At 41.2% G+C, this 26282-nt stretch overlaps 1 protein-coding gene across 4 annotated transcripts in view; it reads right to left on the reverse strand.

Annotated features, from left to right (window-relative positions):
• The window catches only part of ADA2 (adenosine deaminase 2), a 35179-nt gene extending 24309 nt beyond the window's left edge, over window positions 1-10870 (reverse strand). For 3 of the 4 annotated variants that reach the window (XM_025174136.2, XM_025174135.2, XM_088141267.1), the window contains exons 1-2: window positions 10759-10870; window positions 3269-3322 (exon numbers count right to left, since the gene is read on the reverse strand). The gene's annotated coding sequence lies outside the window, so the exon portion shown is untranslated. The remainder of the gene's footprint in view (window positions 1-3268; window positions 3323-10758) is intronic. The other variant, XM_025174137.2, reaches the window with a different exon arrangement.
• Between the last annotated feature and the right edge of the window lie 15412 nt (window positions 10871-26282).

Consider the following 26282-nt stretch of genomic DNA (forward strand, 5'->3'; position numbering starts at 1 on the left):
ATGACTCCTTGTTTTTAAAAAGGAAATAAAAATACTAATAATATTTTGAATGGAATTTCTGCATATTCAAGTGCATGGTACTGATTTATTGTATTTAAATAAGGAGGCTAAGCTGATATAAGCCCCTTAATGGGGGAAGCAGTAAGTTGATGGGGGTAGAGGACCATCACTTTACATACATTAGCAGAGCTATCATAGGCATTAGGCAACAGAAAGCCATGATACCTACACAATTATTGTCCAATCGTCTCAGACACAAGAATGCTAGCAGAATAAAAAAAATTAGTTTTAAGTGTATTTTAAGTGGTGGGGAAATGCAATTCCAGAAAAGAAGTACTTCCTTGAGAGTAGGAATCTGGATGCATTATAATACTGCTGCAGCAACTGTCCATTTATCACGAAGGGAAAACCACATCATGGCTTAGAAAGTTGGAAAAAAAAGTAGCTTTACTAGTAGCTTCCTAGCGATTACTAGGAAGAACTTCAGTGGGATGTATTAAGTTTACCACAACAGGGCTTTACACTAGCCTTAATGCCAGCAGAAACTGAAATAATTCATTTCAAGCATTTCTCAGTCTAAAAAGCCCATTACTTTCAGACACTTTTTTCCAGTCATTTCTTTAACTCAAATACTCACAGAACATTTGTTCAAACATCTTAGGTTTATAATAATGTCTTATCAGGGAACTATGCCACAGAAGGGCACATGAAGAAAGATTAGCATGTTTATTTAATTAAGATATTTCTAGGCAACGAACTCTTAGAGTGTTTATATTTTGCTTTTTGGAATGAGACCTCAAATACCCATTTTCTCAACACATAAACCTTCCCAAAGCAGAACGATTTGGTGAAGAAGTGACTTCAAACTTGTCATTCCCCAAATGCATTCTTAGCTGGTCTGTATCACTGCCCTGATATTACTATTTGAATTAATCTACAATCACCAGCATTCCTTGATCTGCCTGTCTAATGCAGAAGGGTAATACATTCTTAACGAAGGCCTAGAGAAAATAAAGTATTTTAAATAGAATCATAGAATGTATTACAATACAGAATTGTAAATGTTGGAAATCATCTTCAAACGACAAACAATGTATCTTAGATGGCAGTTTCTTTAGCCTCTTGAAAAGCATGAGTTGGAAGGCCACATTGTGAAACTTAAAATTAAATAATGAAGGCAATGAAACCATTTGGGATTAACTACCAAAGAAATCTCTCATAGTACCAGATAAGTTATAATTGAAGCATAACACAATTACTAATTATTATTATTATTGGTGGGAATCCTGGGGATTTTATTTTCTGATGGAACTATTAAGGCAATTGCTATAGCAATTTAGATAAAGATGTTTGGTTTGCCCAGCATTTAACCACGATCATATATTTGTATGCAGTCATAATTATATGTTCACCTATGCAGAGATTATGAGTACCAGACAGAAGGAACTAGAAATCTTAACCTGAGAAACCAAATATGACCAGAGAGGTGTCATGGAACTCAATAGGATGAAAGTCATGGCAGGAAGGATAGCAAATAGGACTGGATAAGCCTATTTCCTTTTCTTATTCTGCATTCCTGCTTCTCGGCTGATACAGGAATCTTAACTCCTCCAAAAGGAGCTAACAATGAGCAGAAGTCCCTTTTGAAGCTGGGAAAGCAAGCCATCGTTTCTGCACAGTTGCCATAGACAAGACCTCTGAAGATTCCTGTTCTGTATGACAACAGAAGTCATTTTTGCCTCCTTCCACTCTGACCCTGCTCTGTTGATCTTAACAATTGCTACCTGCTGGCATGCAACACAAGAGGGCCAGGGGGCTGGACACAAAGGCCTCTTTCAGATGAGGGGCTTACCCTAGAGCAGCCAGGCTTGGAGGAGGCTGAGTGAACAGCTCCCCTCCCCCTCCAATCCCCCACCCACCCAACAGCTTTGCATTTCAATCAAAGGCAACAATCGCTATGGAATCCCCCATTCTCTGCTGCTCTCTCCATTGTGGGGCTCATCCTACCTGCCCACCATTGGCCACCAGTAGGACATAAAAGGAAATGGATATTCATACTCATACTCATGGAAACAGAAATAGGAGAAATATTTTTCTCTTCAAATTAGTAATTTACGGGCATTTGGAGTTAAAGAATATTGGTACAAATTGCCAACATACTGTACCTCGCTTATCCTATAAACTGAGCATATACACACTAGAGCAATGTTTCCTAACCAGGTGCCTCTGAGATGTGTAGGAGTGCAATTCCTATCACCCATAGCCAATATGCCCATATTGTCTGGGAATTTTGGGAGTTGCAACATATCTGGAGAGCATCAATGGAATGATTATTCTTTCCATTTCCCTGATAAACCTGGGACTTTGCAAGCAACTACAATAAACCACACTTCCCTTGATCTTCTGGTGGAAGACATGATTGTAATCTAACTTTGTAGTGTAAATAAGCTAATTCCACCCACCCCTCCATTTTCCCTGATTATTTTTCAGCAATTCCTCTAGTCCTTTCACCAGGACAGTGAAACATTTTTTCAGCCCAAGACAAAGTTAGGCTGTAGATCAGCAACAAAAACCCAAAGGCTGATCAAAACCTTCAGGCAGTCATTAAATGCAGTTCCCAGTGAGATGACTTCACTTGGCCCATTTTTCCCATCAGAAGAGTGAGGCCCTAGAGAACTATCATCTGTCAAGGCTTTTATGAAACTGAATGGGGGAAGTTTGGCAAACCAAATTCAACCTCTTATCCCTGTCTTATATTCACCCCTTTATATCAGTCTCACGGTCATAACCATAAGATGACGGTGCTACCCTAATGAATTAAGCTTAGTCACCGGATCTCCCTTGGTTAAATCTGCTCCTCCAACTGGCAATTCAGGGTAGCGAGCTGAGTACGAAAATATGAGTCCATAAAGCAAGCAAGCAAACCAAAATTGTAAAAAGGCCACTTAGGAAGTTAAAAGCAATTGATAACTTTTACTGGAATCATATTTGAAAATCTTCCTGGACAACTATCTTTTCGGAGTACATTCTAAAACAAACCAACAAACATCCATTTAAATAAACATAAGTTCACTAATCCATTCTGAACGTCTCCAAAAGGTTGCAGCGATCTGTCTTAGGTCCTTAAGTAAACTATATTGCCAAGCTGGACAATGCCTGGTGAACAAGGAAATAGCTTCCCAGTATTTTTTTTTATCTTTTTCACCATCTATCTGTATTGCTTGAACACTGTTTTCACAGCATATTCTTGAGTGCTATTAAAACATACCTGGCCTTTTGCCACTTATCCATGAATTTGGGCCTGGCTGAATATTCTGTCTGCCTAAAAAGAAAAACAAACAAACCACAGTACAAAATATCTGCAGTTGAAAGGGTACTGAGAACAATAATCTAACCGCCCTCTAAATAAATATGCCAGATCCAGACAGTAATATTGCTTTATATAACATGTCAGCAGGTTATAGAAGCGCTACAAGCAGACTCAGCCCAACTTTTTTCAAGTTAAAAGTAGGCAGGGGAATAAGAGAGGGTAGATTGGATCGGGGGCGCAAAGTGAAAGCAAGAACAGGTTGCTTTTCTCCCAATACCACCGGTGTCAATATTCACACAACACATCCACGATAAACCTAACTAAGTTTTGCTCAATTTAGCCAATTTTCCAAGCCAGTACAACACACTGCACTACAAGTTGACCACACAGGCTGGGTTCACACAATATGCAAGGTTAATATGTGGCTATTTAGTTAGTAGTTCAGTGTGTTGTGTGAGAAGAATTAAGGTCCCTCCAAAATTTTATGTTACCTGAGATAATTTTTGGTCATAGGCTGGGATCTTACAAATGCAAATCACACACTTCATGAGTTAACAGGAAATAGAACTTGGTGGCCTGGGTTTAAAACAAGCATCACCCACACTGCCTTATCATGATCTCATGTACAGGTAGTCCTCAACTTATGATCACAATTGGGATCGGAATGTCCATCGCTAAGCAAAGTGGTTTAAAGCGAGATATCATGTGACTGCATCACTTAGTGACGGCAATCCCGGCAGTCCTGGTTCCTGTTGTTAACGGAGAATCGCAGGTCATTAAGCGAGTACCTACCCCAAGCCAAGCCATTCAGACTTGGTCCCTCTCAGCCCAGGGCCTCAGTAAGGTTCACCTCAGTCAGCCTCCAACTGCCCCTACCCGCCTATCTCTGCCCTTCTGGCCGCCCTGCACCCTGCCTTGCAGAGTGGCAAGCAGCCTCAGAACCCTGTGGCTCTGGGGCTGATTGCCACACCCTGGAAAGCCGCAGCTGCCCCAGCCCAGTCCCAGCCGCAGTCGCCCGTGCCACCCTGCCCTTTTGGCCCCCTGCTGCCCTGTGCTCTGCCGCCCCAGCTGACCTTTGCTGCCTTCTTGCTCCTGGTGCTGATGAGGTGTGCCCAGCCTGGCTGTTGGGCCGGGCTGGGCTGGGGCTGGGCTTCACGCTGCCAAAAAAAAAGAAAAGCAGAAAGCAGCCCCAGAGCCACAGTGCGCCAAAAATCCCCTTTGCATGCACTCCTGGGCTGGGGTTCACACTGCGCTGTGGCTCTGGGGCTGCATTCTGCTTTTTAAATTTTTTTTGCCCTGCAAAGCCCAGCTCCAGCCCCAGCCCCAGCCCCAGCCCCAGCCCCAGCCCCAGCCCCAGCCTGGCCCGGCAGCCAAGCCGGGCACACCTCATCAGCACCAGGAGCAAGAAGGTGGTGAAGGTCAGCTGGGGCAGCAGAGCGCAGGGCGGCAGGGGGCCAAAAGGGCATAGGCAGGGAGGGAGATAGGTGGGTGGGGGGAGTTGCAGTGCCCCTGCAGTCATAAGTACAGGCAGGCTGCCAAGCGCCTAACTTTTAATCACGTGACCAGAGGGGCACCGCAACAGCTGTAACTTCAGGCACGGGTCTTAAGTCTCTTCATTCACTGCTACTGTAACTTCAAACGGTCGTTGAACAAATAGTTGTAAGTTGAGGACTACCTGTAGATATAAAAACTGTACGCTGGTCTTCTTAAGAACCACTGCAAGGGTTTTGCATGTCAGGCTTAACTGTGAAAATGTTTAAAGATTCAAGCAAAAAATTCCTCAATTGCAGTCCCATTTGTTTAGGGTCCACAGCTTCTGGCCTCATCAGCTATCTCAATTAATCAGATAAGAGGACAGCTGCAAAACATACAGTTGAGACACAGTTGCATCACATCTGGCTTGCAAGCATGTGATAGCCACCATGTGTTCCAGGGGCATGAGTCTCTCATTGTTTTACTTAGTGACCTTTCCGGGTAAGGTTATAGCACACATGCCCGAAAGTGTCTCTTGCAGAGAATCTATTTTTTATGAGTTGAGTGATATTTAAGTTCTTGAAGTTAGGGACGTTCTAAACAATTGTCTTATTGTACATGCTGAAAAATTCATTTGTTACTCAGCTGCTGCAACTGAGGAACTGGGGGTGGGAGTGGCAGGAAACGACATTTTCTATAGCAATTTCATTGCACAGAAATGCAATCCACTAGACTCCATTCAGTCCCAACCTGGACTTGCAAACCATACATGGAGATGGACTGCAGAGGACCAGAGTCACACAGCTCCTTCCCACACGCCTTGCACCATATTTTATACCAATGTGTTTATTTTTTTAAAGCAGACCCAGCCCTTGCTATGCCACTCAAACATGGGACAGCCCATCTAGGTTTGTGTGGAAAAAAGAAACAAGGTGTATAACCACAACATATCTTTGCCTTTCTATTTCAATATTTTTCTCTTGCTTTATTTCCTGATTTCCGTTTAAAAAGCAAAACAAAATGCTACATGCACTTCTTCTCTGGCAATTTATTTTTTATAATTGATCCATCATATGCTACCAAAGCAGGTCCAGTCTCAGCACTTTTGGGCAATTGTGAAAGGTCCACAGCATTAACCTGTGCCCCACAGTTTCCATTTTTCCTACATTTTTTTGTAGCCGCTATAGGAGATTAAAAATTATGCTTTGTAGCCATCTAATGCTGTGGCAAATAAGCCATGGCTGGGGGGCACCAATTTGAGAGGGGACACACTGATAGCATTTTGTTAAGGACCCCCCTCAAACCTGGAAACAGCCATGCTCAAGGAGAAGACAATGTTACACACCAAAATGTATGGTGGTTAAAATGAGTAGTGGATAAGGTGTTGGACTGGTACCAAAGAGACCCAGTTTAAGTCTACCCTCAGGGACAGAAGCTCACTGGTGACTGAGCCAGTGTTTCTCAACCTTGGCAACTTTAAGATGCGTGGACTTCAACTCCCAGAATTCCCCAGCCAGCAGTTCTGGGAGTTGAAGTCCACACATCTTAAAGTTGCCAAGATTGAGAAACACTGCTCTGGACCAACCACCCTTTCTCAGCCCAATCTACTTCATAGGTGGAGGCATCCAATGGGAGGGAGGAGCAGGGGGTGCAAATGAGGAAAATACTGTCATGTTGGTGTGACATAAGCTCCTCCCCTTTTGCACATGCATAGTGATGTTACACAGGTACAAAAGGGACAGATCTTGCATTGCAATGACCCAGCACTGCTTTGGATCTTGTAGATGCCTCTGTCACACAGAATTACTGTTGTGGGAGGAGGAAACACTATATAGGCTGCAGTGAGGATCTGTGGATGAAAGGTGGGATATAAATCTAATAAATAAACACATAAATACCATCCTGCCTCTTTGCCAGTGAGTCGCTCAATATAGTCTCTGTGGAAAACTATAGAAAGATTCTACAGGAAAGTCCTACGTAGGGGATGATGGAATATAATTATCTTTACCCACAAATGTTTGCTTAACAGCTTACCATGGGGTGAGTAGTCTTAGTAACACAGTAAGACTACTAACATTACCAATGTTTTCAAAGAATCAGTGGGAGATTTGATAATGCTGACCTAATCACATGGTTATACATAAGCCAAGCTTTTAAGTGGTGACCATGTGCTTAAGTGCAGTCTTTCCTAAACTACTGTCTTCCAGATGTGCTGCGAATGAAACCCCAGCATCTCCACCTAATATAGGCAATCCTCATTATTCACGGGTTCCATATTTGTGAATTCACCTACTTGCTAAAAGTTATTTGTAACCCCCAAATCAACACTCATGACGCGTTCATGATCATTTGCGGACACACACAGAATGGCGAAAATATTGAGTCACCACACTACGCACATCTGCCTTCTCTCATACTGGTGATCTTGTTGGTTAAGATGGCCCCTAGGCTAGTGTTCCTAAGTGCAAGAAGGCCATGATGTGCCTTACGGAGAAAATACATGTGCTAGATAAACTAAGTTCAGGCATAAGTTATAGCGGTGTTGGCCATGAGTTCAGTGATAATGGATCAACAATAAGGTACAGCCAAAAAAAGGAAGAGGAAATTCACCTATCTGTATGTGAGACCACTCTGGAAAGAGCTAAAGGAACATCTGCAGTGCATGATGAAGCCATGGAAAAGATGGAAAAGTGGCTAAATTTGTGTATTCATGAGATGATGATTGATAAAAAAGCATAGCAGCCAGCATTGTTGTGAGGCTGAAAGCCAAAGAATTTTACAATCATATTACCCAGAGTCAAGAAAATGTTAAACCCTTCTTAGGTAGCACCGGCTGGCGTGCATGTTTCAAAAGGTGATACGACATGAAAAGTGAAAAATACTAAACTTGCAGGTGAAGCAGTTTCTGTAGATCAGGAGGCTGCGCAAGAATACCTGGTAAGTGCTATATAGAAAAAAGGGTTGTGTGGAAGCACAGGTTTTCAACGCTGCTGAGACTGACTTGTTTTACAAGAACATTGGCAAACAAACATTATGATGCAAATGGTCTCTAAAGCCCTTGGCTTTAAGTCAAAGACCCTGGCAACCTTGCCATTGTGCGCCAATGCCAAGGGAGGCTTTAAGTGTAAATCCCTAATGGTATACAGAGCCCCAAATCCATGAGCACTTAAAGGGAAAAGCTAAACTGTATGCCAGCCCATTGGAGGTGGAACAAAAAAGCATGGATGACATCCGAAATATCCTGGGATCCACAACTGCTTCAGCCCAGAATGTGAATGCTATCTCTAAGGCAAAACCCTTGCCTTCAAGGTTTTATTAATTTTAGATAATGTTCCAGTCCATTGTCATGAGGAACTTGAAAATGCTCACCCCAAGGTAGAAGTCCTTTTCATACCCCCAAACGCTACGTCTGTCATCCAACTCCTCGATCAGGCTATAATAAAAGCTTTCGAGGCTTACTGCATGAGGGAGCTTTATAGCAAGGCTTGTGAAGCTGACACCAACAAGGAAACCACCATAATGGACTACTGGAAGTTAGTCACCATGTGCAATGTTATTAAGTTGGCACAGCCTGGGACAGCATCAAGCAGGCTCCTATCAATAATTGTTGGAAAAATGTTGGGCCAGACTGCATGAAAAATGTTGAAAGCTTTGAAGGTGTGACAGAAAATATTAAAAACAGTGTCAAAACGATGACATGAAGGAAGACGACATGGAGGAAATTTTGGCAGAGAAGGCAGTAGAACCCATGAAAAGAGACCTGGATGAGATGGCAAAACAAGGCATCAGAGTCAGCGATGACAACGATGGTGATGAAATTCAGCCTAAATGTCCAAGAACTGTCCTCACAGCGACCAAAATATTGAAACGGAATTCTGCCTTGAAAAAAACATTTCAGTGACATGGAAGAATGTGACCCTATGCTTGAACACAGCCTCAAATTTAAGCACTTAACCTTCACTGCATTCTCCCTTTACGCCAAGACTCCTAAAAGATTTGAGGCAAAAAGCCAGGCAGACGAGGCTGATGCAATTTTTCAAGCCAGCTTGGGAGGGAAAATCGTAGACTCCATCAACAAGTCATGAGAGTTAAACTCTTGAGGTAGAACTGCCAGATGTTGACATGTCACCTTGTCTGTCTCCCTCTTCTGCAGAATAAGTTCCACCAACCTCTCCCGTGGTATTTGTAGGGCAAGCCAAGGTTGAGAGGTTTAACCACATAGTGTACTGCCCCATCACACATTCTGCAGCTCTATCAAAGGTAAGATTTTAATTAATGTTTTTACAGTTTAAAACTTTAAATGCTTAATCTTTGTTGAATTTTTTTTAGAACTTTATTTGGGCCAGCCCTTTGAGGTAGTCCAGACAAGCAGCACAAACCATGAGAACTAACACTACCTTTATTGTAGGATTACAGTAACGGAATCTTGCACGTCTGAAAGCCCTTCTCCCCTCCCTTGCCTTTACCTTCCAGAGAACTAGGGAGGGACCCTTCTGAGATGCTTCCCACACCCTCCTTCCTTCTGTGGGCTGAGATATCTCTTATCTGACTGTTGTCTCGGCTGTGGCTCCTCCCCATCCTGTCACCCAAGGTTATTCTCATTTATCTTTATTAATTTGAATTTATTAGCTGCCCAACTCCAATGGACTTTGTGATACATTCCTTGGTTTATCACCCTCAATAAAGAATATGGAGAATGAAATGTCTTCCACTGGAATTATGTCAGAAAGCCGAGGATAACACTAACAGTTATTGGCATGTTGATCTTAATCTTGCCTCAAACCATTTGAGCAAATTCAGCTGGGTTTTAGTTGTTTGCTTTCTGAACTATTCTAGTATCAAACAGATCAATTATATGACATGGTCATAAAGTACAACATCGTATGACCGCACCAACTTGTGACAGCAGTTGCGGCAGTCCAGTTGTCATTAGGTGAACCCCATGAAGTTGCAGCATCCTGCAGTCACGTGATCACCATTTGCAACCTTCACTGCCAGCTTCCCCATCAACTTTGCTTGTCAGAAGCTGGCAGTGAAGGTCGCAGATGATCACGTGACTGTGGGACACCACAACTGTTGTAATTGCGAGCCAGTTGCCAAGTGCCCAAATTGCGATCACATGACTGTGGGGATGCTGTGATGGCCGCAACTGCAAGGAACAATCAGAAGTCCCCTCATTCAGCACCGCTGTAACTTTGAACAGTTGCTGAATGAGTGGTCACTAAACAAGGATTACCTATACTCATTGCAATATCAGCTGGTGAAAGTTAAAAGTCGACTATCTTGGTAAGATAAACAGAAGTGGCACCATTCTGTCAAACCAGAGAGCTCTGGGCAATCTAAACCAGATTGCCAGCATCCCCAACTGATATGACCAAGTGCTTAAATTGACAGATAGCAAAATTTGGTCTAGAGACTGTTAGTTTTTAAAGGCACAGCTCTCTTCATAAACTGATGTGATCTGCCTGTTTGCACAAGCAGGGACTAATGCTCCGCCTACAGATAACCACCTAAGCTTCTGCTGGTGCATGCCCGGGCATTTTACTTGAGCCCACATATGGGCACGCTGGGTTCATCCTGCAACGTAATAATTGTAACTTTCTGTCCCTGCGTGTTGATCTTAGTCTCTCACAATCCCCCAAATCATAAACAGACTATACCGCTGGCTCCTCCTAACATCTTAAGCCACAAAAAACTAACCAGGATTACAACTAACAAAAAGCTTGTGTGAATGTATGTGCTGGATCTTGACCTGATCTGGCCAAGCTTGTTGTGCAAATGCAGCACCCTCAGTGTACATTTATGTGCTGGGGCCTTGCAAAAGACACCTCAGATACTCAGCAAGCCATACCCAAAGCATACCCCAGTGCTTTCAAAAAGGAAGGACACACACACACACCCTGGTTTTTTTGAGGAGGATTCCCCAAAGCGAAGGCTGCGTTCTCCAGCTGCCTGGCCATACTATGCTTACCAACCTGGAAAGTACAGCTTCAGAAAGACTCTGGATCTCCTTCCTCTAGCCAGCTGCTTTTTTCAGTCTGTTGGGCCACACTGAACAGCAGAGCAGATAAACAACTTCCACCTGCTCCCGCTCGCAACCCCGCCTCTGCTCTGTATCGGATGCATTTCTCCACCCGTCCACCTGCTTTACCAAAGCCCTTTCCTGCTGCAGCTTCCTTATTTCTAACTGCCAGAACTGCTGTGAGAATATGGCCTGCCAGTAAGCAATTTAGTTCTGTTCAAGGTGGCCATGTGGGGTCTTTCTCATTTCTGTGGCTATATTTGTAGAGTTAATCTGTTGTTAACTGAGTCTGTGATTTGCTGAATTCAAAGTAAGTGTTCACACAAGACACTGAACTAATTGCATGGGCTACGCGAACATAATTCGTTCAGCCTCAAATTAGCCAATTGTGTATTAGCCTAGCGTGATTTGCAAACTGAGGCAATAAATCACATTGGATTTGGGATTTCATGCGCTTGGCCTCCATTCAAAAGTTCAGAACCAACAATAGGAGAAATGGGAGAAACTTTTAAACTTTGACCAGCTATTGAACTGAAATTTCAGGCTGTGTAATTTTTATCTGAAATGGCCATCATGATTTTAACTAAAATCCTATATATGAAATTTATTATAAATTAGAGCATCTCACTTGATATGATTGATGACTCAGCAAGCTTTGAAACCACATTTAAAGAGTTAAATGCATCAGGGATAAATTGATGCAACTGCATGCTTCTAGCTTCAAAGCCAAGGAGGTTAGATAAATACCTCCCTGTTATTAGAGAGAACCAGGTTCACAAATCCCCTGGTCATTAGAACCTCCCAGTGTAACCTACATTGCAAGGTTGTTATGGAGATGAACAAAAAAGTACATTGAAGACAGGATATAATATTTGCAACAAACAAGTCCATGTGTGAGCAAGGTTCGATCAGTTTTGAATCAGTTTTAAAGATATAAAAAATACATCGTGGTGGATAATGTGGTAGCCATCAAAAGACATCAACCAGACAATAATTGGCTGTCCGTAGAAAAGTTCCCATATTAAATTATAGGGAAAAATAATTATTAAAAAATTATGTTTGCAGATAATTTCTTTTGGGTCTTAAAAACAAAGTAAATCTATGACTTTTTTGAAATAAAAGAAATCACTGGATTCTTCACAAAGAGCTATAAAAAGAAAAAAGCAAGTGATTTTAAGTAAGGTTATTTTATTCAAGGTAACCATAAAAGAACTGAAAATACCAGATAGCCTTTCCTTTTAATACAGCTTTCCCCAAACGGGGGCCCTACAGAGATACAAGCCACAACTGCATCATACAGCCATGATATAATCACACAAATAATGTCATGACACTCCCCCCCATATCTGCCTCCAGATTTGTGTGCATAATTATGTGCTGCAACTTTCTTCTGCAAGTTTATGTGATCAGTGGAACTTGCTTTTCGATATGTTTATTTTACTGATTGTATACCATCAATCAGTGTTGACTGTTAGCAACCACATGGATAGATTTTTTTCCATGACGATCTGTCCCTAACCTGGTCTTTGTGGCCTTCCAATGGTACCCCCATTGCCACTGTAACTCAGTCCATCCACCTGGCTGCTGGGTGTCCTCTTCTTCTCTTTCCTTCCACCTTTCCCAAGTTTAGAGCCTTTTCCAGAGAGATGGGTCTTTGCATAATGTGTTCAAAGTAGGATCATTTGAGCCTGGTCATTTGTTCTCAAGTGAGAACTCTGGGTTGATTTATTCAATGATCCATTTGTTTTCTTGGCTGTCCACAGTATTCTCAGGAGTCTTCTCCAACACCAAAGTTCAAAAGCATCAATACTCTTTCTATCCTGCTTCTTCAGCATTTATGCAAAATACATTTAATTTAACATGAACAGCTTCCTGTCTGCTGTTTTTAAAGGATGAAAAATAATATTCTGTGTTCTCAATAGTTGCACTATTGTGTCATCAAATGAGTGTTAGTGGTGGAGGAGATAAGGCTACTAGAAAAATTTCTTAATGTATAATAGCTGGACAAATTTCCACTCTGACAGTCTGATCAGCAGATTAATTATCCTTGATCCCAATATGCTTAGGAATCCTACGGCAAATAATTTGAATTTTGTTCATGGAAAAGAAAATAATCTCTGAGAGAAGCTAATAGAAATGAATGAGGATAAGCTGAAGCTAAAAGAATCCATGTTCTCTGAGAATTATAGCATTTTACACTACAAACATTTACCAGTTTAACTATATGAACAGCCCATATAATAATGGGAATTGTAATTTGGGGAGGAGCTGAGAATACACAGTCCCTTATAATTCCTAAGAAAGTTTTGGGGGGGAAAAAGTTAAATCTGTGGAAATGCATAGCACAGGTCTGCCCTTTGTTCCTGTGCCCTGTTTTTAGAGTGCATCTTTATTTTTATGAGTCGGGCAGATCCTTCAAATACTTTTGAGTGTGAGTCTCATGGAAGCAAATGGCTTTTGCACTAGGTAACATCTTTAAAATGACACATTCATCGTCTCATCTGCACAAGGCTAAAAGGGCTCAGCCCACATAAACTTGACACTTCCCTGTCAGTCAGCCAAATGATGACTTTGCACGCATATAGGCTTCTGGTCTCCAAAGGGAGCAATTAATGCAATGCACCCGCCTCTCCAAATGCGACAAGACTGCTTGTTCCCAGGGGCTGCAGGCAGTGAAACATTCAATTGCTTTTAGTTGCTGTAATAGGAATTAAACTTGCAAAGTCACTTCCCAACCCAAATAAACACAAGAGGACTTGGTTTCACAGGACAAAACGGCTGATCCAGTTCTAAGCAGAAACCAAGCAGCCTGTGTTGTCAAACACTGTCACTAACTAGGGTTTACCAGAACTGGACTGCAAAATGGGAACAGCCACTAGATGGTGGCAAAGACTTATGAGGTTTTTTTGTGTGTCTATGCTGCCATTTAGTGGCCATCCAGAGTTTTACACCACAAGTTTGGTGCACTAAAGACCACGCAGCTTCTCCTGTCGGGCTTGGCCAAAATTCTTACCTGTTAACTTGTTTTATTTATTCTTAATTTGCCCATTGAGAAATGACAACTGTTATCTCGGACTTTTGTGAACCTTATTCTCAAGTAAGTGTGTTCAGCAATGCAGTCTTTACTCTTTTCAGTCCTTTACATATGAAAAGAGAGAAATTCAGCATTTTTCAGTCTTTTGTTTCACTTACAAGCATGATGATATCAGATAATTCTTGGTGAATATTCTGCATGTGTGTCCACACTGAGGAAGTATCCCTCAAAAGAGGCTGAATGGGTATTTCTTTGCTGCCCTTGGGGAATCTGTAAAAAAAAAAAAAAATCCTTACTAAGCTGTCATCTTCTCCCATCCTCCAAATCATGTCCCCTACCAGTCAGGCAAATTGGCCTGCAGGGATCATGGTGGTGGGCGGGGGGAGGGGGGGGAATGGTACAAGACAAGAGGGCTAAAATCCATCCTTGATGCAGCATTTAGGCCCAGGAGGAAAAAAAAATCTAAATTCACATTAATGTGACCTGTTTTTGTGCCTAATGGCCACCTAGAAGAACTCATACAAATACCCACCACCACCACCACAACCATACTTATCGAAAAGATCCCATTTCTAATTTGGTATGAGGGGCAGGTTTTCCTGTGGGTTGGATCCAAAGGCCTCTGGACCACATCAGAAGAAGTAAATTACTTTAAGCTGGGCTCTGGTACGCTGCCTTTAATTTTTTTTGAGAAAAGTGGCATATAGGTGTTACTTGTGACCGATCAACAGGCAGACTGAGGGTTGTTCTCTAGACCAGGGAAAACTGGTGTCAAGGTTTCTTCTCAGCCAAGAGGTGACCTGGGGAACTTCGGCCCGTTGCAATTGCCTACCCCAGTCTATTACACAGACCCACGGCAAGGGTAAAGAAGGAGAATAACCTTCCTACCTCGAGCTTTCTGGAGAAAGAATGCAGTGAGGCTAACCATAGCAGCCTAGTGATTCTGCCATTAGAGTCATCCTTTAATGGTATGTGGGAATGACCCTGGGAGACTGGGCAAAGAGTCGCTGCCTAGGGAACAATCAGATAAGAGACAGCATAGCCCACAGCTGGATAGAGGGCAGGGCAAGAGGCTCAGAAGAAACTCTCCCTAGTTTCTCGGGCTGTAAAGGAGATGGGGTGGGGAAGAGAAATGCACTTCCAGACTTGCAGGATTCTGTCAATGCAGCTTTACAGTAAAGTAAAATTAGCTCATCTGGTCGTGTTTCCTGTCTGGTCTGCCCCGCAAGACTGACACATCCTCAATAAACACATCTCAACATGGAGAAAGTGGTCCCTAGTGCTAGGCAGGCGTTAATCAGAAGTGAAAGAGGGAATAGCAGGAGCCAGCCCCCTCAAACCTTTTCCTCCCTCCAGTTAGTGGTTATTCCCTAAGCCCAGCTGATGAAAGATCCAGTTGTGGTTACAGAGGAGAGGCTCTTGTTCCCTTGTTCCCCAGAGCTTTTCTCAGCCAGTTGGATATCTAAGTGGAACGGAAGAAAATAGCCTGTCACATGAAGTTGCCACCCAAATGATTTTCTGAATTGATTAGCTCCTCTCCTCTCCCTGCCCCCACTGCGAATCCCGAGATGGACCAACAGGGATCGGTGCAGATCATCATATGGGGAAGGGAACTCTGTAGAAAACATAGATAGGCTTTCCCCTTTTAGAAAAGGAGACAAAGGAGAAGAAGGTTGGGGGGGGGAACCCAAAAGGGGCACTAAATAACTGCTAGAAAGCAGCACAGATTCTAACAGAGACCACCTTGGGGCAGCAGCTGGTTTTGTCTCTCTGGCTTAAAGGAGAGGCTAGGCCAGCATGCTGGGAAATCCTGCAGACAGAAGAGTTAATTAATAAGGGATGGACAAGCAGGCGGAGAAAAGGGAGGCTTAAATCCTCAACTTTTCTGTGGGCCAGGCCCCAGAAGAAAAGATATGCTAAGCAGGAGCCTGTTACAGAAGCTAGTTATGGTCAGCAATTATTGTACCCGCGTAGATGGAGTGCCGAAGGCTGTTTGGGAACAACAGTGCCGGCAGCCGTGCCAGCAGCCTAACCCGAGACCCACACTTGCCAGCCCAACTTTCAGGATCTGGTCTCTTGGGGCCATAAAGTAAAGCCACCCAAACGCTAGTAAGCCTTTTCCAGGTTTTCTTCCTGATTGTGGCATGGTGGTACAGACGGGGGGCTGGCCAGCTTCACTCACAGCCAGCGGCATAAATGTAGTGAAAGCAGCTTAGGACCTGCAGGCAAAAGGGGCCAGGCCAGGCCTTCAGCGTTTTTCTGAAGAAAAGGCAAAAACAGTGCTTCTCAGCCTCAGCAACTTTACGATGGATGGACTTCAACTCCCAGAATTCCCTAGCCAGCTGGCTGGAGAATTCTGGGAGTTGAAGTCCACCCATCATAAAGTTGCTGAGGCTGAGAAACAGTGGGTTATGAGGCGCCTATAAAGGAAACTCAATTTGGCTAAGACAGCCTGATGGGGAGGGGTACAGAGGAATGGGAGGAACAATACTGCCTGTGATGCTCCATCGCCAAGAGAGCCCTCCTGATCATCAGGAGCTAGCACAGCCAACTTCTTCCATGGCTCCTGAGAGTGGTTTACACGTGCAAGTCTTAGGTGTTTGAGCAGACTGCTGGTAATAGAGAGAGGAGCAGACAGTGGAGTCAGGCCCATTGCTGCATCTGTAGAAGGAAAAGGGGCAGCGCCATGACCTCTTCTCCACTCTCTACTGCCTACCCTCAATTGCTCTCTTACCACATGTGGGTTCCATCTGAGAGGTGCCTGGAGTCCAAAGTGCTCTATTTATGCCCTGCACATAATTCTAAGTTGCAATTATTTTAAAACCATAGTTCCTTATACAATGCATCAAGGTCTTGTTAACAAGATCAGAGCCAGTGTTGTTAAGTGTAATTGTCTGTGGGAATGACCTTGGGAGACAGGATGAAGAGCTGCAGCCCAAGCAACCGTCATGCAAATGGTATCTCAGAATCTCAAGCCTGCTCTAAAAATTGATTGATTATATGTCATCAACTTGGGGTTAACTCTTAGTGACCACACAGATAGATTTTCTCCAGGATGATCTGTTCTCAACTGGGCCCTTCAGGTTATTTAATGGTGCATCCGTTGCCATTGTCCACCCCCACAAGTCCTGCTGCACTGATTCACTGTGGTGGTGGGGATATTCCTGGGAGTGTATGCCAAAAGTATATAATTCCAGCAAGGACATCCAAGGCGTGAAGGTCATCCCAGCTGCCCAGCTAAAGCAAGCAGACACCTATATTGGGCATCAGTGATATAGGAAGAGGCCAGAGGCAGTTGATCACTGTAGTGATAATGGCAAAGGCATCAATTCATACTGTGTGGGAGAAGGCAGCAGTGTTTGGCTATAATGCAATCAATTACCAAATAATATCAATTAGAGTTTGGGGACAGGCTTTTTACATGACAATCATCCGACTTTATGCTCCAACCATTGATACAGAAGAAGAGGAGGTTGATAAGTTTTATGACTAACTTTAATTTGAAATTGACAGAACATGCAAACAAGATGAGCCACTTGTCATCGGGGACTGGGATGTCAAAGTTGGAAAAATTAAGGAGGAAAATGTAGTTGGATTCTATGGCTTGGGAAACCAAAATGAAGCAGAAGAATTACTTATCAATTTCTGCCATTCCAATTATTTCTTCATAGCTAGCACTTTCTTCAAACAACCAAACCAGTGCCTTTATACATGGACATCACCAGATGGAGCACATAGAAATCAAACTGACTATATAATTGCTAAAAGGAGGTAGAGGAGCTCAGTTATAGCATCAAAGACATGGCCAGGTGCTGACTGTAGAACAGATCATGAACTGCTCATGTGCAAGTTTCACATTAAGTTAAAGAAGGAGAAGAAAGCCAATTAGTTTCTATGATATTATCTTGAGTATATACCCACTATTTTCAAGGAAAACATCAGGATTTGGTTTGAAGTCCTGAGCCTCATTAATTGGGAACTAGAGGAACTATGGAACGAACTTAAACATGTTGTTAAGGATGAATGTGAAAAGAAAATGCCAAATATCAAGAGACAGAAGAAAGCAAACTGGATGTCAGAACAAGCCATGGAAATTGTCAAGAAGAGAAGAGAAGCCAAAGCCAAAAATCTCAGAAAGGAACTTAATAAAGTATTTCAGAAAGCTGTTAGAAGAGACAAGAAGCAGTATTACGACAACATCCGTACAGACATTGAAGATGGAAACAGACATGAAAAAACAAGGAAAGTCTTTAAAAAGATCTCTGAAATCTCTGAACTCAAAAAGAGGTTCCAATCTTGAATTGGTATGCTAAAGATGTCAATGGATAGATAGTAACTGTTTCAAAGAAAATCAAAGAAAGGTGAAGGAGTATACTGAAATACTGTACAGTAGAGATCACAACATCCAAGATACCTTAGAAGATATTCCCTACTTGCAAGAACCTGTAGCACTAGGTTAGACCAGCACTCCAGTCATTACCAAGTCATATAGAAATATAGGGTATAGGAACTGATGGAATATGCACAGAAATATGAGAAGAAATAGAAGAATCAGTAAAGGTTCTTACTAAGCTATGCCAGCAAATCTGGAGAAAGGCACAGTGGCCAATAGATTGGAAGAGGTCAATCTATGTTCCAATACCAAAAAAAGGAGACTTAACAGAGTGTACAAACTATTGTACAATATTCTTAATTTCACATGCTAGCAAAATAATATTTAGAAACATCCAACACAGATTAGAGCCCTACATGGAAAAAGGGATGCCAGATGTTCAAACTGGCTTAAAAAAGGCCAAGGAACTTTGATATTCTTTGGCCTTTTTTAACTGAAAAAGCCAAAGAATATCAAAAAGAAGTCAGAATGTGCTTTACTGATTATAGAAAGGTTTGATTGTGCTGATCCCATCATGATGTGGAATGTGGTTAGAAAAATGGGAATCCTAGAACATCTCATTGTCTTAATGCAAAACTTATATAGAACAGTATCCACAGTATGGATAAAACATGGTGAAACAGACTGGCTCCAGGTTGGCAAAGGAGTGACTTTGGTTTTGGAGAAGACTTCTGAGAATACCATGGATAGCCTAGGAAACAAACAAATGGATTATTGAATCAGAGTAAAAATAAATAAAAATGGAATGTGGTTTTTCAATAGCGAGGGAAAGCTCTATTTTTAGATATTCTCATATCTAATTGTACTTTGCACTTTCTTGGTCCTAACAGAGATATCATAGCTCTGTATAAATGTAATGTGGAGTTATATATGTGTATGTGTGCATGTGTGCACTATTTCAGATTTGATTTCAAAAGTATTCAGAGCACATGGAGGCACAAAGATAGTACCTGTCTGCTACTTTTCCTAGGACTGTGAAGCTGCCACTGCTGCATGTTCTTTGGAAAAGATGTGGCTGCTTTAAAGAACTTCAGACAGGTTCTAGTTTGTGCCTCCACGTGCCCCACAGCATCTTTTGGGAATCAAATCCAAAGTGGTACATAGCTCTAGGGTATGTGTACATTTTTTCATATTTGTTCAAGCCATGGTATTTAAATTTCCCTTGCATGACATTTTACACAGCCCTGACAAACAGCTTTGAAACACATGATGAGAAGGATGAAGAATTTAAAGGCTGGCCAAGAATGGTGAGAGATATTATGCACCTGATTCTTTACCCATGAAAGGAAAGGCAGCCTGTATGAAGAAAACATATCCCCATGAGAAAGATAGAACTGTACTGTCTAGGTGAAATCCAGACCAGATGTTTTAGGCTCAGAAGGTGCAACAGAATGCTTAATGCATGCTATAAAGGCCATAGTCACTCCGTATCATCAGACCGCATCAAGTCTGCCACAGATGACGATGCCTTTGACTTTAGATCTCACATTTAGAGTATAACACACATAGAAATGGAAGATATCCTACTGTTCAAGCTGTACTGATGGAACTTTGTTCTTGCCTAAAACCACCTTGGGTTTTTCTCTGAGACCTCTTTTCTGAGTGTTTAGACAGGAGGCCTCAAACTCATTTTATAAGACTTAGTAATATTGGTTCCTCAAGTTGCTGTAGCAGGCTTTCTGTCTATCACAAGAGGTGAAAGGGACAAGGGATCCAGCTGTATATTCATTTGCATTTATATGCGGCAGTGAAGTTTATTCTGTTTCAGAATTGGCCACATAGATAACAAGATGCATTAAATTGTGGCATTCTCTGTTTCTAATTTAGGAAGGCATTTGCTTCACAGACAAAAAAATCATGTAAAATCTATCTAATGCTTTTATTTTACCTTAACTGCCTGTTTCTGCTATACAGATGTTCTTTTTGTATATAATAAAGTATACAATTGCTTTTTAAACTGATACTTTGTATTGGTTTTCATACAATATTCATTGAGGAGTGGGACATAATTTTTATATGAACAAATTATATAACTAGAGGTTTCAAAAACCATTTTTCCTGTGTGTGTGCCTTCAAGTTGATCTTGAATCCTGGTTACCGCCTGGACAAAGTCCCTACAGTTTTCTTGGCAACATTTTCAGAAGCGCTTGGCCGTAGCCTTCTTTCTAGGAGTGAGAGAAATTGACTGACTGGCCCAAATTCTCTCAGCCGGCATTACAACAAAGGCAGGAATAGAACTCACAGTCTCCCAATATCTAGCCTGGTGCCTTTAACCACTACTGTAGACCAAACTGGCTTTTTAAAAAGATCTACAAATGTATATAATGAGTGACCCTAAGTAGAATCTAAAGAATATCTACTCTGCCCCAAACACTCTTTATTATTTTTATTACTCTCCACTGTTTTAGCCATTCCCAAACTTTCCTTGGCAATTTTCCTAAACCAGCTTGTAATTCTAGTTATTCTAACAAATAAGATCAACAACTTGAACAACTTGTCTTTAGAAGCAAATGGATGGTAGGGCAACAAGAATCACAAGAAGGAAAGAAGACAAAAATAGGGACAGAAAGAGCCAGAGAAAATAAGGAAAATGGAAAGAATGAGAAAGGTGGGGGGGGGAGAGAGCAAGAGCGAGAAATCAAACTGAGGATTTGGGAAGAAATGTGTCTGTGTGTGTTCATGATACCCTTTCCCCCTATCATACTTTCACTTTTCAAAAAAAAAAAGATGCACATAATTGGGTTGGATTGATGCATGAGTGGATGTACCAAGGAAAAATATAGGAAGAGAATTGTGCAAATGCATGCCACTATATAACTAGCTGTAATTCAACAAAATAACAGAAAAAGAATGAATGAAAGGTTTGGAAATTATTTCCTTCTGATGTTTTATAAGTTCCATCCCATGTCACCCCATTCTCATCCTTTAGGCAAAATTCTGATTTGTTTTTTCAGAGAAGGAAAATGACACATTATTGCTTTTTCACATAACAAGACAGTATCATCTTCAAAGAACCAGTCTACAAAGCAGGAAGAAGTACATGGCCCATAATTTAGTAGCCATTATTTTTTAAATTAGAAGGGTAATTGTTTAGGCACTTCAAGTTATATCCTCATGCCTTATTCCATCTGGTAAGTGTAAAGGAAACCATACCTTAATGTATTGAAAGACTTTAATTCCAAAGAACATGGATTTTTATATAAAGATAAATCAGTTTCTCCCTTCAGATTCAAAGCATCTTCCGTTCTCATCAACTCCAAGGAGGGATGACCTATGTGAGATCAACACCACTGCTTTATAATGATCAGACATCAGAATTTCATCCACTTCCCCAGTCTGATGCTACAGATGAGTTGGCTTTCAGTTCCCATAATTCCTAACAGGCTGGGAATTCTAGATTGGGGATACAATCTCTTTCACAGAAAGATAGAAGCAGAAATGGAAACTCGAAGCAAAAAAGGGAAATATCCAGTCAAGCTACTTACAGCTCCAATCCTATGCAAATGTTTACTCCTTTCAGTAGAATGGCAGACTAGTGCTTTATAGGAATATAAGAAGGGCAAATGTATTCTTAAATTTTGGCATAATGGAAAGAGTTTTTCATAAATCCCAGTCACAAACTAGCAACATGAATGCTGGTATAAATTGTTTGTTTGGGGAACAAGGCCTGTATTTCCTGCAGCTCCTTCACTACAAGCAAGGTGATTCCAGGAAAAGCCTGCAGATGATTAAACAGATTAGTTACTCCTCTTCCCTACGGAACTAGAGTTTAAATCCCTTTTCACCATGAATCAGACAAACACAGTCAGTCCCAAATCCCTCTAAGCTTCTCACTCTTAATTTATATTTTTACCACTGCTTGCATGAACTACTTTCCACTCTGGAGATCAATTTGTAGTAGTTACAGTGGGACACGTTTCCTATCTGGTATTTGCTACTCAGTACAAAACCTCAGTGACAGAAGCTCTTATGTTTAATTCTGTATTTTCCCCAGAGATTATAAACTTGCAACTTTACAATTGCTTGCAGTACAAAGTAGTTATGAAATTGCACTTCAACAGTTTCCTCCTTATTGATGCATTGTCTTAAGTTTATGTTCCTATTGGAAAAATAACCATCCGTATAAATAGTTATATGCATTTTCTGCTGCAGAGGGAAAATGGGCTATTCATTTTAATGAAAGATAAAGTAGATGCAGTTAGGACCAAAATTAATCCATCAAGATCTGTCTTCTTGGACTTTAATTGTGAGTGTAACCCTCTAGAAGGGGTAGGCAATTTTGAAGCTGTCAAACTACTTTAATCCATGTGAAGGAACATAGAGAACAGATGGATGGGAAATGGGCCTGGGGAAGAAGCTAAAATATTTGGAAGGACATGGGATGTGCCAAGGAACCAGTTCCCTTCTCTGGCAAAGGAAGGGAGATGGGAGGAGCTCAAGTAAGCAGTGACTGAATGAAATCCGAATTGTAAAAAGCATGAGGAGCAAACCTCCTGAAGAAGGTCTGTCAGATAGGAAGAGAAAAGGGTGACAAAAACAGAAAAGATGTCCAGAGCTATTTTAGACTTAGACCTGTCACTAGTATAGAGATTACCTTTAGGGCCAGCTGTGGGATTCAAGTAAGTAAAGAAATCCTTGAATGGAGCTCAACTCTTGGCCACTATATCTATTTGGTTTTCTTGGCAGCATAACAGCAGTGGTTCGCTGGACACTTGTTTATTTCCCTGTCTAGGATTCCCCCATCTAAATACTAGCCAGAGCTAACCAAACATAGCTTCTTAAACCAGGTGCTGCTCCCTGATGAAGCCTTTGGTTTCACCCTGTAGGTGGAGGGCAGGATTGCAAAAGAATCAAGCTTATTTAGGAGAAACCTTGCCACAACTTTTCAGCAATTATACCATCAACATTAGGCGGCAAGGAGATGGCTGTATCTACAAAGAAAGAGAGAGAGAATATTTTAGGCTTTAGCAAATGTAGGCTTAGCAAAATTAAAACAAAACAGCACACCAAAACCTTTAATAGATTTACAGACACAGAGGATAGACATTTGTGAACTCAATTGGCTTTTATATATGAACCACTGATTTAAGTTAGAAAAAAGGATGGTAAGACCCCAATCTTTACCCACCCCCAGCAACTTCTCTTTCTGTACATTCATATCCTTTGTTACAGCTAATTTCACTTTCCTGTGACTGAGTTCTCACAGTCATAGCTCCTTTTGTTTGGGTTTAAGTGTGAACCCAGACACAGTTGTGTAAATTGTGGTTTATTACTTAGTATGATGTGTGAATCCATGCTGTGGTTTATTCTACAAACCATGATTTTGATCAGGTGTGAACCCAGATTAAATCTTGATCTGCCCTCTATTTTTTCAAACTGAACATGGCTACTTTACTTCACCAAAACATTGCAGTCAATATTTCTTGACCCACAGAATTTAGGAGAAATTGACCCAAATTCATTTTACCTTAACTACAGTCATTCTGTTCTCTGAGTCATGCCTGGAACATGGAATATCAGGGAAATTCTGGATAATGCTGGATGCTGGATAATTATTAAACATCAGGAAGAGAGATAGAATTTTGAGAAGGGAGATCTCTAGGTTTCTTCTTCACATCCATCCTGTTTGCTTCCTTCTTCCTTTCAGCTTCCTTCCCAAATGCTTTCTTTCTTTATGCTTTTCCACATTCTTACCCTTTTTCCCTGTTCAGTTATTTTTCTTTCAGCTTCAGCCCATTTGTCTTCAGGTTGTACATTTAAAAGAGGGAACAAGAGCATTCTACCTCACCAAGACTCATTTCCATCCCATAGATTTTTAGAATTTTTTGGTGCTAAATATGCCACTGTTGAATATTAGTTATTTTGTTGTCAAATTTCAGTGGTCGGGCAAAATGTGGAGGTCCTGGGGGCCTCATGCAGCCTATGAATTGCAGGTAGCTTGTCCTTGTTCATGGTTTAGCACTAGTTACAAGCCCAGGCATGGTTGTTACCCAACCTCAGCTAGTGAAATGCATTAATCCAATCATAGTGTAATGGCAGAGACTGGACTAAATTACAATTTCTGAAGCCTACTCTGCAATGAAATTGACTGGTCAAAAATTTTAAGATGTGATCCTAAGTAATTTTCTGATTTTTTTCCCCTATATTAAACTAGAAAGGACTTATCCTATTTTTCTTAAGCTAGAGTTTTCTCCCATAATGTAATGGGCAGATACATACCCTTCACTTATTATAGCCACAGCTGGCTTAATTCAGAACAGGCAAATACAAATACTCAAGGGAGCAACCGCCTTCCAGACTATGGTTGAATGCCAGTCACTGTTTCCTCAAATAGGGACATGATCATTTCAGCCTGTCATTTTGTGCGCACATGACCAATAAATCACCTGTCTCTGGCTGGGTTGCTCTGGGATAAAACACACACACACACAGACACACACACACGTCATGTGCATAATCAGTGAGAAACAGTGCTGGAATAAGAGTTGCAAATGAATAAAATTGTGTATCCACATTACTAGACCAGCCCTTATATATCTTATGATAATAGGAACATCATATGGTCCAGCTAATTTAGCATCCCTTTGTGGCCAGCTGCCAGGAACACAATTTCGATTATTTTTAAAAACTGCTTAACATTCCGGGATGGACAATTATTGAAGAAGCGGGATAAAAATGGAAGTTGCTTCCTAATCCTTACCATCAGTGAATTTTTATTCTGTGCTTTAAAAGAGGAGAAATTTTATTTCCCTTGAACAAAAAAGACTCTCATCCCATCTAATGTAGCCACAGATGGTCTCAATCGCCATAAAAATGTCTGCTCCTTTTTTTCAAACCTACTAAACTCTTGGCCTTGGCAATATCTTAGGATAATGAATTCCACATGGTAATTATGCATTGTGTGATTTCCTTTTATCGTTTTAAATTTGTTACCTTTCAATGGCATCGGATCACCCGTTCACCTTACATTTTGAGAAGAGACAGCACAAGCTTCTTTCTTACTAGAGCACATCATCTTTTATTTTAAATATTATGACCGTGTTCATATTTACCACCTCATTCCATCTCTCAGAAGGATCTACCCTATTATTATTCTGACATTTGCAAGGCTAAGTGGATAATATAACAGGCATTCCTCTGACAAGCTAAATCTCTATTATGTATAACCTCACCTGTTATATATGCCAACATTCACTAGATTCAAAAGCAGAGAAAGCAAACTTGGAAGGGGAAAAAAAGCACTACTGATATGATTGAAGCAAATTTAAGCCCTTATTTTATTTCAGACTATGCATATGCTCTCAGTATTACTTGAAACTGATGGAGGATTAGAATATTTTGATTAGCCTGCACCTTACCCCAAGTTACCAAGTTTGTTAACACCAGAGGACAATTTAAACTGTTTACTTTTTAATTATCACGGATGCTATAGTGCAGTAAATGGAAGAAATGGATGTATGAAATAAGGAGCGATGGTGCTCCAAGGAACTACAGTGTACTGAAGTAAAAAGAACTTCTAACAGGAAGGCTTACTCCATTAAAAAGAACATTACAGATGAAATACATACATAGGACTTATTCATGGATTTCAGCTAAACCAACTTCAACTCATCAAGGATATAAGATTATATAATAGAAAGTATTTTCAAATACCTTATTAGGAAAACATTTTAATGTAAAGCAGTATTATTGTACTACAGGTGGAGAGAGAAAGAGAATGGAATTAAAGCCCCAGATTTACACTTAAGTATTGTATTTGGGCAATATATAATTGGCCAGTCCCTGTGCTAGCTGTGGAGTTCAGGGAGTTGAAGCCCTCACCTCTTAAAATTGCTGAGAATGAGAAACACTGCTCTAGAATGTGAGAACAGATCTTTAAAAAGTGACATCCTTTCAAGTACTCGAAAGTGCTATCATATCCCCTCCTGCCCCCCCGCATCTTCTCAAAGCTAAACATGCCCAGTTCCCTCCATCTTTCTTTCTGGGATTAGTTTCTAGTACCCTGATCGTCATACTGTTGCTCTTCTCTAAAATCGTTTTAGCACGTCTG

This window comes from Python bivittatus, unplaced genomic scaffold (genome assembly GCF_059951505.1).
Source record: "Python bivittatus isolate LINGU-HERP-01145 unplaced genomic scaffold, Pbiv_v1 ctg000330_np1212, whole genome shotgun sequence".
Taxonomy (NCBI): Eukaryota; Metazoa; Chordata; class Lepidosauria; order Squamata; family Pythonidae; genus Python; species Python bivittatus.